This window comes from Eretmochelys imbricata, chromosome 20 (genome assembly GCF_965152235.1).
Source record: "Eretmochelys imbricata isolate rEreImb1 chromosome 20, rEreImb1.hap1, whole genome shotgun sequence".
Taxonomy (NCBI): domain Eukaryota; kingdom Metazoa; phylum Chordata; order Testudines; family Cheloniidae; genus Eretmochelys; species Eretmochelys imbricata.
The window spans coordinates 6,888,174-6,905,477 of record NC_135591.1 but is presented as its reverse complement, the minus strand read 5'-3'; the positions used below and the strand labels follow the sequence as shown (position 1 = coordinate 6,905,477).

The following is a 17,304-nucleotide window of genomic DNA, read 5'->3' as shown; positions in this document are numbered from 1 at the left end:
CTCATCACTCATGTCACCACGCTGACGTCGCCTACTTGTCCGGTATCGCTTTGCCAGGTTCTGGTGGGCTGCATATACTGCTGGATAAGGCGTGTGGTGTTTAATGTGCTCCTAATTGCCAAAGTGATCTGAGCGGGCTCCATGCTTGCCGTGGTATGGCGTCTGCACAGGTAACTCAAGAAAAAAGGCACAAAACGATTGTCTGCCCTTGCTTTCCTGGAGGGAGGGAGGGAACGGGGGCCTGACGATATGTACCTAGAACCACCCGCGACAATGTTTTAGCCCCATCAGGCACTGGGATTTCTACCCAGAATTCAAATGGGCGGCGAAAACTGCGGGAACTGTGGGATAGCCACCCACAGTACAATGCTCCGGAAATTGACGGTTGCCTCGGTACTGTGGACACATTCCACCGACTACATGCACTTAGAGCATTTGTGTGGGGACACACACAATCAACTGTATAAAAACGCTTTCCACAAAACCGACTTCTATAAATTCGACCTAATTTCGTAGTGTAGACATACCCTTAGAGACTAACCAATTTATTTGAGCATAAGCTTTCGTGAGCTACAGCTCACTTTATCGGATGCATTCAGTGGAAAATACAGTGAGGAGATTTATATACACCCAGAACATGAAAAAATGGGTGTTATCATATACACTGTAAGGAGAGAGATCACTTAAGATCAGCTATTACCAGCAGGAGAGCGGGGAGGAGAAAACCTTTTGTAGTGATAATCAAGGTGGGCCATTTCCAGCAGTTAACAGGAACATCCGAGGAGCAGTGGGGGGTGGAGGAAGACACTGGCAAGAAGATTTTGAATGGCCCCTAACTTTGAGACACCTGGGGCCTAGATTTCAGAGGTGCTAAATATCCGCAGCTCCCAGGGGGCTTGTGGGCACTTAGGGTGTGTCTACACTGCAGTTACTTGCCCACGGCTGGCCCGGGCCAGCTGACTCCGGCTCACAGGGCTCGAGCTGAGCAGCTGTTTATTTGTGGTGCAGACGTTCTGGCTCGGGCTGGAGCCCGAGCTCTGGGAACCTCCCACCTCGCATCGTCCTAGAGTCGAAGCTCCAGCCTGAGCCCCAAAGGCTACACCGCAGTTAAACAGCCCCTTAGCCCGAGCCCCGGGAGCTGGAGTCAGCCGGCCTGGGCCAGCCACAGGTGTGTAATTGAAAATCAGCCCCCAGCCGTCTCTGGGTGGGCACCAAAACCTGAAGCATCCAGTGCTGGCCATTTACTCCCTACTGAATCCCTGGACCTGAACTCCATGGGCGAAGCCACATTGCCTGGCCTGCGTTTGGCTCTAGGCTACATCTACTGGGAGCCTAGCAGGTCCTCTAGGTTTGATGTATCGTGAGGGCAGCACCTGGCTCTGGGAAGGCTCAGTAATTGGATGAGTCTGTTCAATTACACGGATCTGCTTCTGGCCAGGTTGCCGCTTGCGTTTTGCTTGGGTCTGTAAAACAAAACGAAATCAAAGTGGCTGGTGGAAGCAGAGCAATGAACATTTAAAAAGAATCAGTGGCAGAGCTAATAGCGGGCCGGGGGGCAACTGCCCCCCTCGCCAGCCATTAGGTATATGTGTGGCGCCTTTTCAAGCCAATAGGTATAACTGAAGGTGGAACCACCAATGACCCAGCTGCCTCCTGGTTCCACCACTGCTCAAAATGTAGCTCCGCTGATGCTAAGAATCCAGAGTCTATTGAGCAGGAACATGGGACAGACAGCACCCTTGCTTGGAGAACCCATGCTTTGCAAAATGAGACATGGACTTTCATTCACCCTTCACTGAATTGCAGCCACTTCTGGAGTGGAGCGTAGTAGCTGCATAACAACACACGGATTGCTCGCCCAGCACTGAAATACAAATACCTCTGGGGTGGAGCGCAGCAGCATATCATAGAACATGAGGGTTGGAAGGGACCTCAGGAGATCATCTAGTCCAACCCCCTGCTCAAAGCAGGGCCAATCCCCAGTTTTTGCCCCAGATCCCTAAATGGCCCCCCCTCAAGGATTGAACTCACCACCCTAGGTTTAGCAGGTCAATGCTCAAACCACTGAGCTATCCCTCCCCCCCACAACACAATACAGGGATCACTCACCTGGCATTGAAATGCAGACAGCTCTGGATGGAGCATAGCTGATGTGCAACAGCACTCAACAACACTACACAGGGATCACCCACCCAGCACTGAAATGATGCCACCTCTGGGGTAGGAATGCAGCAGCTGTTCAACAGCCACAGAGCGACACTACTCACCGTTTAGAGCAGGATGTGAAGAAGACTCTCACTTCCATTCGAAAGCTCTGGGGGAGTTCACAGAAACAGACCATGCTGTTAACCTGAGCTGAACAGCAGCCAGGACACAATAGATTGGGTCTGCACTGCGGGTAACCAGACAACAGCTCTGCCATGAGGGATTCGTTCTGATTGATGGAGGGAGGGATGGGGCAGGGAGCCAGTCAAGCTTGGGGAACTAATTCCTTCTCCAGGACGCTTTGCTCCAGGATCTTAGAGCCCAGGCTCTACGGACATTAATTCCTGCACCACCCAGCCGGAAGGGAAGGGCTGGGGCAGGTCTTTGCGCTCCACATGTCACAGGAGGACAAGGCAGAACAAACCATGTCACAGAATGAATCAGTTGCATAGCCTGGACTAGAACCCAGGAATCCTACCTGCCAGCTCTCTGCTCTAACCATTAGACCCCACTCCACTCGCAGTCAGGATAGACCCCAGGAGTCCTGATTCCTAGACACACACACACACACATTTCTCTAACCCAGTGGTTCTCAACCAGGGTTACGGGTGCCCCTGGGGGTACGCAGAGGTCTTCCGGGGGTACACCAACAGGCTACACAAAAAGCTTTAGCAAAGCCAGGACAAACTAAAATGTCATACAGACAATGACTTGTTTATACTGCTCTGTATACTGTTGGGTGTGTTTTGTTATAGGATTATAGTCTGTTAAAATATGTTAAATTCAATATGGGGTTTGTAAAGACAGAGCAGCAATCCAAGATGGCGTCGGAACGGCCATCTTGTGACCGCCATCTTGTTGTTTACGGTGATCATGGCCCAGTCACAGCTGGATCCAACCGTTTTTTCCCGCCATTGGCAGCTCCCAGGACAATTTTACCTCAGACTGTTTCCACCCCGGCTGGGACTGTACCATGTTTTCCTGCTGCTCCATGCAGGAAGGGCCGGGACTGGCTGAGCAGCGGTACAGTCCATGCCAGTCGCTGGGCGCGCATGGCTCCAGCCCTCCCCGCCCCCGGCAGCGCTGAAGGACACCATTCCTGACGGGGCGAGACGGGCAGAGGCCGTTCGCTCCATTCGACCTGCTCCTGTTCCTGGGTACAACACGGGGCCTGGCTGAGGGGGGCTGGGTGGAGGTGGGCGAGGGGCCTGAGCGAGGGGGCAGGTGGGTGGAGGGGGGGGCGAGGGGCACTGCTGGGGGGGGGACACTGGTTGGAGGGGGGACTTGCAGCTCGGGGGCCCTGACTGGAGTGGGCTGAGGCCCCCCTACCCCAACCCAGTCCTCGCTTTAACCCTGCCCGAGGCCCCCGCCTCCCTCTGCGCCCCACATGATCAGGTGGGGGTTCAGTGGGGACCTGCGTGGCCCTGTCACTGGGCGCCCGCCCCTTGGTGCCCAGGCCCAGCCCCCGCAGCGCCAGAAGTGGGGGGCTGCGGCGTTCGGCCATCTTCAGCCTTGCAGACATCGACCCGCCAGCACCCCAGTTGCTTTATACTGAAATCAGTGACTGGGGGGGCTGGGCCCGTCCATCAGTGACACTAGGGGGGGCCGGGCCCATCCACCAGTGACTGATTTCAGCGTCACTAGGGGCCGTCGTCCAGCATCACAGACACTCCCCAGAGCACGGCAGGGAGAGGCCAGGGCGTGCCCAAGGTCAGGAGCAGAGCCGGGCCAGAACCCAGGAGTCCTGACTCCAGCCCCACCCCGCACACAGCTGAGTCCTACTTCTACCCACAGGGCTCGAGGGGACGTGGCAAGAGGCGGAGATGGCCCCGTCCGGGCTGAAGGCGGTGGTGCGCAAGAGTGAGTGCGGAGCCGGGGGGTCTGAGCCCAGTCAGGGGCAGGGTCTGGTTGGGTGTGGATCTGGGGGGGCAGGGCCCAGTTGGGGAGCCCTGGGAAGGGTGCTCCCGGGGGTGTCTCACCGTCGGGGAGGATTAGGAGTCAGTCGGAGCAGAGAGCTCCCCCCCGCCTGCCTGTCACACACCAGGAAGGGGAGGAGGCTGTCTGCCCCACCCCCAAGGGCTGCCCCCTCCCATAGGAGCTGCATTTTGCGGGGGCGTCATCGTCGTCATCTCTTTCCATCAGGATGACTCCCACCAGGGCCGGTGCAAGGATATTTTGTGCACTAGGGGGGAAACTTCCACCTTGCACCCCCCCCACCCCGACAACCTCTGAAAACTAGTAAAGTTAGCATTATAAACAGCCTGTCAGAACGGGTAACGGCTGCGCGTGAGGAGAAAAATGACGTCATAGCCACTTTGTAACGTAGTGAAGCAGTACACTTCTGCCCCGCCCCAACACAGAGCTGGCGTAGGCGATAGCTGTAATGTAGGAGAGATCAAGGTAAAGCCTTACACTTCAGAAGCCCAACCCACTTCTGTTACTTCAGAAGCCCAACCCACTGCTGAATCTCCAGCCCAGGCTGCAGTGGACGGGGCCTGTGGCTAAATCCAGACCACAGACTTGGGGTTTAAAAGAACCTTGGAAAGTGGATTCAGTTCTGATGTTCCATGGTTGCCCCAGAACTGGGACAGAGCAAAAGTGGCCCACAGCTCAGGACGGCCGGTGGTGCTAATAACCCTTAGCTCTTCTCTTAGCTTTTCCTCACTAAATCGCACAATTAGGAGGGCCTGACACGTGACTTTTGAATACTTGGGGTGGGCCATACTGCCCTGGTTCAAGAGGGGTCTCTGAACAGGAATAGCAGGGTGCTGCGGGTCAGGAGTGAAGGGCATCTGCAGAGCCGTGAAGGGGGGAACCCAGGACTGGAATAGCTGCGGGTCAGGAGTGAGGGGCACTGGTGGAGCTGGGAATGGGGGGTGGGAGGGGAGCAAAGGGCTGGGATAGCAGGGGGCTGCAGTCAGGAATGAGGGGCATCTGCAGAGCCGTGAGGCAGGGATCCCAGGACTGGAATAGCTGCAGGTCAGGAGTGAGGCAGAGCTGGGGGGGGACAGACCAGGGCTGGCAGAGCAGGGGGCTGTGGACAGGAGTGAGGGGCACTGGCGGAGCTGGGAGTGGGTGGGAACCCAGGGCTGGGATAGCAAGGGCTCCAGTCAGTAGCGAGGGGCACTGGCACAGCTGGTGGGGGCAGTCCAGGGCTGGCGTGGGGGGGGGGGGTGTAGCTGCAGTTCAGGGTCGAAATGCCTGGGCGGAGATGCGTGGAGAAAGCAGGTTCGTGTCTGCCTTCACCATGTCTGGATCCAGTCTGTGCTGCCGGCCCCTTACCGTGCACTCGAGCCCCACGTGCCCCAGTGAACGGGGCGTCCGCATGCCACAGGTGTAAAGGAACTGCAGGAAAGCAGCAGGGAGGCCAGCGCGTCCTGGTGCAGAATAGCCCCTGGAGCCTCATTAGGACCGAGCAGCCAAGTCCTGATGGGCTAGAGGTGGGGTAGGGAGAGGCATTGCTTGAGTTATGGGGGAAACATAGTGTGTTGGGCAGTGCATTCATGCACACCAGCTACCGGGAGTTGGCGTGAGAGTGAGAGCACAGGTCAGGGTCTCGGGGCTATTGCCCTACGGGGCCAGCCAGAATCAGGTGCTTCGTAGGGGTAAAACAAACAGATGTATTATGGTAGCACCCAGGAGCCCCAGTCATGGACCAAGGCCCCATTTTGCAAGGCGTTGTACATTATTCATTAGGTGTATTACAGTGGTGCCCAGGAGCGCCAGTCATCACCAACAAAAAGATGGTGCTTGGCCTGAAGAGCTGACTATCTAATTGCTTAGCTGGGCCGTGGAAGGTGCCCAGGAGACAGGCCAGCAGTTCCCTGAGTGGGGCATGCCTTGGAGGGGTTCTATGTGCAGGACTCAGAATTTGAAGTCTTTGTTGTGTTGCTGTCCCCTATACACAGTGAGGGTCCCTGGATCCCCTCCAGTCAAGAGGTGCTGGACAGGATCTGTTTTCTTCCTGCACGGCGCCAGATCCTTAGTTCAGCTGCGCTCGTATCCAGCCTGGCAGAAAGGAAGGGGGATCAGACCCATGGCCCATCTAGCCTGTCACCCCACCACGATCGCTGACTGGGGGCTCTGCTAGGAGCACAACACTATCTGGCCTGAAAGCAGCCTCTGAGCCACTTCCCCGAGGCGTCCTTCCACCAGCCAGAGGGTCCTGGCTCAGGGCACAGCCATCCCGTCTGAGCCCCACCACTAATCCCCGTCTCTTTCCCTCGCAGAGATCCTCAGTGTTGTCCTTCACAGCGTGAAGAAGGAAAGAGAATGGAAGGTAAGCAGGCCGAACCTGTTGCCCTGGTGTCCCCCTGGGGATATGCTGTATCCATATATCATGCTCCTCCCCCTCCAGCCTCTTGAGATTCATTAGGAATCTGAGCTTTTCCAGGCTGGATCAGATCCCTGCTCTGTCTAGCCCATCTTCCGTCCCCAGCTAGGCTTGGGTATGTCTGCCTTCCCACCGCGCTAGATCAGACCCAGCTTGTCCAGCTAGCCCCATATCTCCCCCACACACACACACCGGATCAGATCACTGGGACCAGTGAATCAGCCTGGGTGGGAGGAGGAGCAGGAGAGTGCCAAGCATGGGGGCAGTATGCACCATTGGCCAGGAAGGTTATTGAGCCCCCGGCATGGACTGGGCTGGGGGATGTGGAGCAGCGGATTAGGCCGGTGCGGCAGAGGGAGCATTCGGCACGGCAGGAAGGTGGTGGAGATGTTGGGCCAATGGCCTACAGGGCTTTCCTAGGGGAACACGGAGACTCCCCTCGTTCCATTTCTCTGTGTGCAGCACAACATCAGGATGGGAATGGGGCCAGTAGGGGCTCCCCAGGAGGCTGCTTCCCCGGAGCTGGGCTTCATGTTCTTTGCCACGTGAGGCACAGACTGTCCCCCAGACCTCTCCGCAGTGCAATCCTGTGGGGATTGGATGGGCAGGTGCAGCAGGCGGAGAGAGGCGACCTCAGCTGAGACTCAAAGCGAAGGAGACTCGCTGAGGCAGAGGCTCAGGGAGCAGGGGCTGTTGAGGAGGAGGCTCCTGCATCTGCAGCAGCAAGGTGAGTGGAGGGAGACCAGGGGCAGGGGGCGCTGGCAGAGCAGGGTGAAGCCCAGAACCCGCAGGGGCTGCCCGCGGAGGGAGCGCTGTAGGAGAGGACTGCGAGCTGGGGCCTGGGGCTTGGGACAGGGCAGCCAGGTTCTCACCTGTCACAATGGCTGGTCGAGGGGTCTGAACAGGTTCCAAACACCCTGCCAGGCTAGCTGGCGTGGCGAAGCTGCAGGTGACCAGCATGGCGCCCGGGGAGGGAGGGGGCCCTGATGGTAGTTGCCTGGGATTGCTGCTCGGCCGGCTGTTCCCTGGGCACTGCTCAGAGCCCACTTAGTTCAGCAGCAAGGCAAAGCCAGGCCCCATCTGTGGCCGGGCATGGACACTTCTGTGGCAGCGAGAGATATGACTGGGCCCTAAGGATGTCCCGGACACATGGGCACAAGCCCTGCTCCAGGTGGGGAGGGAGCCCAGAGCCAGGGGGGTAAAAACCAGCCCACCTCCTGATGGCATCATGCTAGGCCCTGAGTTCCCAGGGGCTGGGCATGGGCTGGGCCATTTGAGCAGCAGGGAGGGGCCTCGGCAGGTGCTAACACCCCCTTTCTTCCCCCTTTGCAGTCGGTGCAGGCTTTGATCAATGACTTCCAGGGCACCCCCACCTTCAACTACAAGGCAGTTCACGTCTTCTTCCTCAGCCGTGAGTATTGGGGGTCGGGGGATCCCCCAGCTGGGAGCCTGGACAGCGGCACACTGGAGCCTGGGGTTGGGGGGCCTCTCTCTGCCGGCAGACCAGTGCGCAGCACCCTGATTATGCTCTGCCCTCCTGCAGGGGATGCAGCCCCAGCAGGCCAGACCGAATGACCCCACCTATCCCTTCCCCCCCTTCTCCCCCACGGGCCTGCCTCCAGCCAGCACGGCTCACAGACACCTGCAGCGTGTGCCCAGAAAGGCGGCCTCTGGCTACCGTTCCCAGCATGCATTGCTCCATCAGTCCCAACTCGGTGGGGGGATGGGAGAGCACCAGAATACCCAGTGTGTCAGGGTCATATCTGCTTCTCCCCATTACAGCGGCAGGGGGAGCCCAAGTCCCCGTTCCTCCTTGTGCATCATCCTATGTTGTACACTCCGGTCACTCAGCCCTGCGGGGGGGCTGAGGGCAGGGTGTGAGACAGGGGCTGCGTAGGAGAGATTGTGGCTCCCCCTCGCTGCTGATGCTGCAGAAGGCGAGAACCCGGCATGACTCTGGTTCGGGGGGGCTGGATTCATCGTTGACTCCTGGGTGGCCCTGCTGGCTTGCCCAGGTTCCCCACAGGCGTGCAGCACTACTGCCCCTGCTGTGCCCGGTCTGGCCCCGTCCGTGGGGGCTGGCGCTGTGCTGGGGGTCCTGAGCCCTGTGCCTGTCACTCCCACCCACTGCCTCTGCCTTGCAGCCTGTCCTGAGCCTCTGTTCAAGGAGCTGAGGAAGTCACGGATCACCAAGGTCATCAAAACCCTCAAGGAGATCAACATGGCCTTCCTGCCTTACGAGAGCCGGGTGAGGGGTGGCCGGGCTTTGGAGGAGCAGGTCTGCGGGGCGGATGGTGACGTATGACACTCCACCCTTATTGTTTCATGTGGCTTGGCGGGGGAACCTTTCCCTTCTAGGGCCCCGGGTTTGATGCCAGCACAGGGCAGCAGGGACTAGCTGGCTGCTCACACCCTGTGAGACGTGGAATCGCTGGCTTGCACCTGGGATGGTAGATGGATGGGGGAGGAGATGTATGGGGGAGGAGGGCCCTGCCTCCCTGGCTTTACCAGCTCTTACTGATGGTTTATACTAGGCCTGCAAGACAGCCCGATACTCCACACGCCTGCCCTTTACCCAACCACCCCATCCCCTCCTTGTGTCATCAGTGGATTTCCCCCCTCCTGCCCCTGAGGGGCAGGACTGTGGTGTCAGCCCCATTGCATTGATGGGGAAACTGAGGCACAGAGAGACATGAGCCTGGTCTACACACAAAAGCTTTGTTGGTATGGGTTTGTTACGGGGACATGAGAGAAAAAATACCCCCTGTAACTGATGCAGCTGTGGTGGCAGAGCCCCTGGGTAGGTGCCGTTACTCTGGCAAAGCAGTCCGTTCGCTACTCTAGCTGATTTCATCTGGGGTACTGGTGCCAACTGTGCCAAGAGAAGCTTTGGCTGGTAGAAGCTGAGTGTCCGTCAGGAGGCTTTGCTGGCTCACCCGTCCCGTTGCGCCAGCAAACCCTTCATGGGCCGATACTATTTATTGGTGTCCAAGAACGTTTGTCCCCATGGCTCGTTCTGTTCGGCCAGTGAAATAAGCGACAGCGGCAGACGCACCTTGATGCCGGGTTTGCCCGTGGCTGTGCTGGGGCTTTCGCCAGACGAGAAGCATCGCCAAGCCCCCTCCCCCAACATTGAGGGCACCTGGGGGTCTGCAGCCAAGTAAGGACCTGAACCTGGGGCATCTTCATCCCAGGCTGGTACATGAATCTCTGGCTCGCTATCCCTGTACCACAACAGGAGTGGCACTGGCAAAGGGATCTCTCCCTCACTAGGGGCTCGCTACAGCTCCACCAGGCTGGCCTGATCCAACAGCGCGTCTATGGGGCACAGCTGGCCTGGCTGCAAGCAGTTGGCACCAGGGTCTGATCTCTGCTCTCCCCTGTCCCCAAGGTGTACTCCCTGGACAGGCCATAGAGCTTCCACAACTGGTTCAGCCCCTACCGCTTTTTCGAAAAGAACAAGCAGATGGAGAATCTGGCAGAGCAGATTGCCACATTGTGTGAAACCCTGGAGGAGTATCCAGCCATCCGCTACAGGAAGTGAGTGTGCCCAGGGGAAGAGGTACCCAGCTATCCCCTATAGGAAGTGAGTGTGCCATGGAGAAGTACCCAGCCATCCTCTACAGGAAGTGAGTGTGCCCAAAGGGCAAGGGTACCTGGTTACCTCCTACAGGAAGTGCATGTGCCCCTGGGGGAGGAGCTGTTTCTGACCCACAGGGTTTGTCTTTGCTGCAGGGACCATGAAGATAACTTCCACTTGGCGCACGCTGTGCTGGCCAAACTCAAGGTGTTCAAGGCATACGAACCCAGCATGGGAGAGGTGAGCGAGCTGTGTTGGCCACGCCCTTGCCATGGGACAGAGCCGCGGGGGAGCACATGAGAAGTAGAAGGAAGGAGGAGTGATTTAGAACCTGCTCGGAGATCCTGGCGGGGGGAGGGGTGGGGTCTAGACACCCTTGGAGATCCTGAGGGGTTGGCAGAACAATAGCATTCCCTGTGTGGCTGGATTAATGGCCCCAGCCCTTCTCTAACACTGGCTGTGGGCAGATCTCAAAGTGCTCTACAAAGGCTAGTGTCCTTATCCCCTCTGTATAGATGGGGAAACCGAGGCACCAACTGGGGAAGTGTGTGCCCAGCATAATCTCTTTGTTTATAAACAGGGCAGTTCGGTCACAGAACTAAGCTTCGCACACAGAGCCTCTTCCACACCTGGACACTCCTGTCTGTGTGTGCTCCTACACCCATCACCATGGTATCAGAATCTCACTAATGAATTCAGCCTCCCAGGGGAGGCAGGGTAGCCTGTGTTACAGAAGGGAAACTGAGGCATACAGGGAGTCTGCCAGAGCAGGAATAGAACCCAGCTCTCCCGAGCCTTAGCCACAAGTCAGCCCTGGCCTGTGGGCTTCCCCTAGCTCCTGCCATCCCCGTCCCACCCCCAGCAGAGGGCAGCTGCAAACCCACCCTGCCCTGGATTCTCACACGGGAAACCCAGTAGCTCCTGCCCCCCCTAGGAGAAGCAAAGTGATGTAAAATCCAAGGCCTGCCCAGATCTCTCTCTCCTGTTGCCTCTGCTCTTGCTTCCAGCCTTTGCTGAGTTGCTGGGAGACTGTGCACCTGTGACCAACTGGGAATGTTTGTAATATCTTTTATGAATCTGATGCGTGCCTCAGTTTCCCTATATATTTCCTGGCTTCTCTGGCAGGGGGTGAAAGGGAAGGATTCTCGGGGAAGGTAAGAGTCATGCGGGGCGGGAGGGGTGTCACCTCCCTGTCTTGGTGAAATGAAGAGAATCCAACACAGATCAGCCTGGGGGCCAGAAAGACCGTGCCAGCTCCAATGACTCCTGGCTGGATGCTCCCAGCAGGGAATTGGAGCAGGGCCCCCAGCTCGAGAACACAGGGTTGGAAGGTTTGAGCTGGGGGATGAGTGCGGGAAGCTGGGAGCTCTCGCCTGAGAACTGACCAAGGTCAGGCCGAGGCCTGGTCTACACGAGGCATTTGGGTCGGTGCCACTGTGTCGCTCGGGGGTATGGGAAAGGCAGTGTCACTGAAGCGGAGCAGCTGAAGTGGTTTACATGTAGACAGGCCCTGAGTGAGAGACCCGGAGCTGAAAACAGGTTTCTCTGCAGCTCAGCTGGGCTCTGGGCTGACCAGAACGGCCTCTTGCTTTAACCTTCAGTGGGCTGGGCTGCCCAGGCTGGGGTCCAGGTGCCTAAGAAACCCGACTGTTCTGACAACGCTGGGTGAGTGGCCCTGTCACCCGGGCTGAGGGGCGTCGGGCCCTGCGGAGTGGACGGGTCTCTACCAGGATCTGTCCCAGCTGGACTCGCTGGGCAGGGCTCACGGGGTAAAGACTAGTGGTTCAGTCTCAGGAGGCGGGAAGGCCATGTGGCCTGTCCTGGAGGAAGAGAGAGACTTGTTGGGGTCTGGCACAGCAAAGGGCTTCCTCCCAGAGATTTCCACAGCTGGGACCCTGGCACCGACCCTGTGGATCCATGACTGCACCATTCCTCTCTACTTTCCCATCGACCGAGACAGTGTTGCCTAGTGGATAGAGCCCTGGACTGGGACGGGCGACCCGGGCCCTATTCCCAGCTGGGTGACCTTGGGCAAGTCACCTCCCCTATTTACCCCTCAGTTTCCACATCTGTAAAAGGGGGATAATGCTACCAATCTCGGGCAGGGGGGCCCCCTCTGGGATAGCTGGCTGCCATGGCACAGATGCTCTGTAACTCACAGCTGGCAGTACAGGCCTGCCTCCAGAGGGGAGCCTGGCACACACCTGGCTGCCCAAACCATCTACCCAGGGAAGAGACTGACAGCATGCTTGTTAACCACCGGAGCTACTTGCTGCAGCAGAGCTGGCTCCAGCCTGCAGCCCCAGTCTGATCTGGGCTATTCTCAGGAGCTGATAGCGGCGCTGGGGAGGGAAAATCCTGCTCTGTGCACACCCTGCTGCTGTGACTCCCATTGAGTCCCCCCAGGGATATTCCTGAGGCTCTTGCCAAGCCTCCCTGTCACAGGTGAAAGCACTATCCCCATGTTACAGGGGGGGAAACTGAGGCATGGAGCAGCATGCCAGGAGTAGGTGGCAGAGGCAGGAATAGGAATAGCCCAGATCAGGGGGACGGGGGCTCCCATTGCACTGCCAGGGGGAACTAGAGAGACCCCTGACCCCAGCGCCCGAGAGAACCTGTTGAGGGAGGAGCAGCAAGAACCTAAATTCGATCATTAACTGTGTGGGGTTCAGTGGGTTAGAGCGGATGGTGCTGGGAGCCAGGACTCCTGGGTTTTATGCTCAGCTCTGGGAGGGCAGTGGGGTCTAGTGGGATAGAGGGGGCCTGGGAGCCAGGACTCCTGGGTTTACCCCCAGCTCTGAGAGGGGTGGGAAGAGCAGGATCTCAGGATTTGATCGGGGAACTAGGACTCCTGGGGCCACGGACTCGTGTGCCTGGGCTGTGGGTGCATCCCAGGGGTGCTAGGGCTGACCTGTCTGTCCCCGTGCAGGTGTGGACAAGGAGAACCTCACCAAGCTGATCCAGCATGCCAACATCCAGCAGCAGAGAGACATCATCCACAACATGCTGTTCCTGGGTATCTCTCTCACGCCTGGGGTAAGGGACTGGGGCCAGGGGCCAGCAGCTGTCCCCGTGCCAGGGGGCAGATCTGTGCTGCACAGGGGAGCCCAGGCCATCCTGGAGGTGCCACCCTATGGCAGTGACCTACTCCCAGCACAGAGGTGGCCTCTGTCCCTGTACAGTGGGGTGACACCCTCCCCATATGAGGGTGACTCCCGAGTTACTCCCCATCTGGGGTGACTTCTTCTGCCCTGGCAGAGGATACTGGGAGTCAGGACCTCAGATCGCCAGCGACTGGAGCTGGTGACCACTGCTTGGGGTGGCCATGCGGCGAATGGGGGGAAGCAGCTCTGTTCTCCCATCAGTCTCTCTCTCTCTCTCTCGCTCTCTCTCTCACTCAGTGATCCATTCTGTTTTCTCTGCCTCTCCCCTGCCAGCCTGGCTGGCGCGACTCAGGTAGGCCATGCTCTCCCTGTCTGCCCCCATTCCCACCCCGCACCTCCTCCCTGCTGCCTCTCACCCCCTCTCCCTTCCTCCCCCAGAGCAGGCAGCTGCGACCGAAGAGGAAGGCGCGGCTGGAGTCCAGCTACCAGCTCTCCCACTGGATCCCCATGCTCAAGGACATCATGGAGGTACCGGGCCATCTGCTTCCTGGCCTTGGGGACTGGGGTCACAACTGGCAGGCTGGGCCCAAGGGGGTGGTTTGGGGTCAGCCATGTGTAGAGCCCTGCATATCCGTGCCCCATTTCTGCGGATAGTGGATTGGCTGCAGATACAACCGTGCAGGGCTCTACTCCCCAGCAGCGCCTGGCCCGCGGCATCCAGCTCAGGCAGCCCGGGGCACGCAGGGCACTCGGGGCCGCCAGCCCGCAGCCAGTGGCTAGGCAACACGTCGGAGTTGGGGCTGTCCGGCACCCACTCGCCCCGCCGCGCGGCTTCCTGTCCAGCAGCTCGAGCAGCACCAGTGTCCCCACCAGCTCCTGAGCAGCAGGATTTGGGATTGGAGAGGGTGAGGCCCTGGCACCCCACCCCTCCACCCCACTGTGATGCAACATGCTCTGCTGCTGCCGTGTACGCTCGTGACCCCCCAGGAGCGGCACGTGATGAGAAACCCCTTCCCCCCCAGCCCCCACCCCCTCCACACTGCCCCTTCTCCTCAAGACCCCGCCCCCACACTGTCCCTTCTCGAGACCCCGCCCCCTCCAAGCTGCCCCTTCTCCTCGAGACCCTGCCCCCTCCACACTGCCTCTTTCCTGCAAGACCCCTTCCCCACCCTCGCTAGCTGCTGCCGGTGTGGATGCGGATACAGGTAAAAGGCGGCTTGTGGATTGCAGGCTGATGCACATCCACATTTTTGTATCTGCGCAGGGCTCTAGCCATGTGAGGGGCTCATCAGCGAGTCCTCTCCTGCTGCCATCCTTAGGGTCTTAAATCATAGACACGAGTTCAGGGGAGTTGTCTTACCCGGTGCTGAGATGCTGCCAGCTCTGGGGTGGGGCATGGGCGGTATATACAGGGGTTCCTCACCAGGGCTGAATTCTTCCTAAGGAGTGGCAGGCAGCTGTTAACAGCCGCCCAGCAGCGCTGCCCAAGAGTCTAGGGCAGGAGGTGATCAGTGTGTGGGGCTGGAAGTGCAGAGGATCCAGGCAGTACACTGTCATGACTGGCACTCGAATCTGAATGGCTGGCAGGGACCTTGGCCTAACCTCCAGTGAGGAGCAGCTGTGTGACGTTCATCTAAAGGATGAACTCCTGCAGTACAGTACTGGTCACTGACTGAACTGGGAGAGCACCCCCTGCAGAGCCCCCCGCCCACTCCCTGGGGTCATAGAGTACCCTCTGCTGACTCACTTGCACCTCCCAGCACCCAGTGGCTTTTCCTTAGAGGTCTCCTATCCAAGCACTGCCTGGGCCCAAACCTGCTTAGCTTGTGAAAGGTGACATGGTCACTCCTTCCCCCCACCCTTGCTGGGGGCTGAGCCCCTCATCACCCAGTCCTGTGGGGCACTCCTCAAGGGGGTGGGGGGCACACTTAGTTGCCTTCAACCTACTGGCTTGGGGCTCCTCCAGGCCAAGAATTAACCCCCCGCCCGAGCTCCTGTCCCTGGCAGATCACAGGTGGGAGGCTCCCAGGCCCCTGTTCCAGCATTGTGATGGTTCCTCCTGTGGGATTTTGGGGCAGGTAGTTGCGGTAACCTCAGTCCCATGCATAATCCAATCAGGGGCGCCCCCTTCTGCGCCAGCCACAGCTTGGCAGGCCTTAAGCTTCCCTGTACAAGTCAAAGCAGCGGACTAATGTAAAAGCCCCTATTATGTGGCATTAGGATGTATCATAGCCTGGGCCCCCTGTGTGGCTGGGACACACCTCATGGAGCAAGAGGCAGGGCCTGGATCTGCCCGCAGCAGGGAAGGGGCACTGAGGGCAGCCCCCTGCCTCCCCCACCCCAGGTGAGGGGCCCTGGATCCGGCTGCAGGAGGTCTCTGCCCTCCCCATAACGGTGGATGGGTAGGGAGGTCACAGCAGGGCACTGAGCAGCTGAGGGGGATGTGGGGAGTTGGGGGCATCACTGGAGGAGTCAGCGTGCTCTTTGCTGGCTCCCCATGCCCCACCCTGGAAAGTGGGCCCCAGGCTGCTCCCCCCCAGGGACTGTCAATCATTGAGTGAGGAGCCATCTCAGCCCCTCCGCCCCAATGGGGCCTGGCTTGGCCACCAGGTCAGAGGTTCCTGCTGCTTGGCCCCTGCTGATCTGTCCTCCCCCGCCAGGACATCCTTGAGGACAAACTGGACAAGAGTCTGTGGCCCTTCGTGTCAGACCCGGTCCCTACCACCAGCTCCCAGGCTGCTGTCAGGTAAGGCTGAGCCTGGCTGGGCTGTGGACAGCAGAGCCCTGACACACACACCCCAGGGTGTGGGAGCCTCTGTGCCTGGGAGTGCATGGCCAGGGCCCTGCCCTCTGCAGGGGAGGGGGTGCCCAAGAGCCTGGAGCCCTGGACCCCTCTTACCATGTCCCCCACGCCCCAGCAGTCCCTCAACACACCAGGGTCCAGGATAGAGGAAAGGGACTGGACGAGCTTTAGACAGCACCCCCAGCCCAGGGCAGGTGCCACCCTCCCCTACTCCCTTCTGCCTGCTTTGGGACTCCTGTCCCACTGCCTTGGGCAGGGCCTGCCTCCCATCCTCCTCCAGGCCCTGCCCTTCCATGCGGCATTCCCTCAGCGAGCCCCTAGTATCCACACTGCCCCTCTCTCCCCCCAGCCCCCGCTTTGGGCAGTGCCCACCCCTACACCTGGCATTCCCTCAGCGAGCCCCTGGGATCCACACTGCCCCTCTCTCCCCCCAGCTCCCGCTTCAGGCATTGGCACAAGAACAAGCCAGCGACTGAGTACCAGACGGGCCCGTGCCTCATCATCTACGTGCTGGGTGGGGTGTCCATGTCTGAGATGCGCTGCGCCTACGAATTGACCCCGGCCACCAGGGGCAAGTGGGAAGTGGTGACTGGTGAGTAGGGCGAGTCCTGGGGGGAAGGGTGGCTGGAATGCCCAGGTCAGGGACAGTTGGGACCCCCTGGGCGGGGGAGACCCTAAAACTGCCTACCCAGCACCCACAGGGGGCCCATGCTACCCTCTGTCCTCCCGCACCCAGGGGTCTGGGAACAGAGGTGCTTGTCCCACAAGGCCTGTATCTAGCCACCTGATCTCCTGGCTGCTGGCTCCCCAGGCCTCTCATTGCCCAGGGACCATGTGTGGGGGCCCAGTCAGACACCCCCAGTAACTCCCATAGGGATATGGCTCACCCCCTGCACACACCCCTCGAAGACCCAAGGGTGAGGAACACTGTTAGCGCGTGGATTCTTGCCTGGCTGTGCAGGGTACAGCGGCACGAGGGGTGCGGTGCCAGGCCACAGTGTAGGCATATTCCAATATTTGTGATTCTGTTCATAAGAAATTGTAAACCTGCAATATTGATTTATAATATTTATTAAATCTGCATTTATAATTCTTCTATTTGACATAATTGTAAATCTGCAATATTGATTTACAATTCTGTATTAAAGCTTGCAAACCGTACCTTGCAAACCGCTCAATTGGCTTTGCTTTCTCTAAATTGATACTTTCTCTCACTTGTTATTAAGATTGACGCTTGTAAAACTAAACCGCTCATATTGACTCTGAATTGATACTTTCT

The 17,304-nt window shown here is 58.7% G+C and overlaps 1 pseudogene; it reads left to right on the top strand.

Annotated features, from left to right (window-relative positions):
• Positions 1 to 4,028: 4,028 nt before the first annotated feature.
• Positions 4,029 to 16,625, top strand: LOC144277872 (syntaxin-binding protein 2-like; annotated as a pseudogene).
• The last annotated feature ends 679 nt before the right edge of the window (positions 16,626 to 17,304 follow it).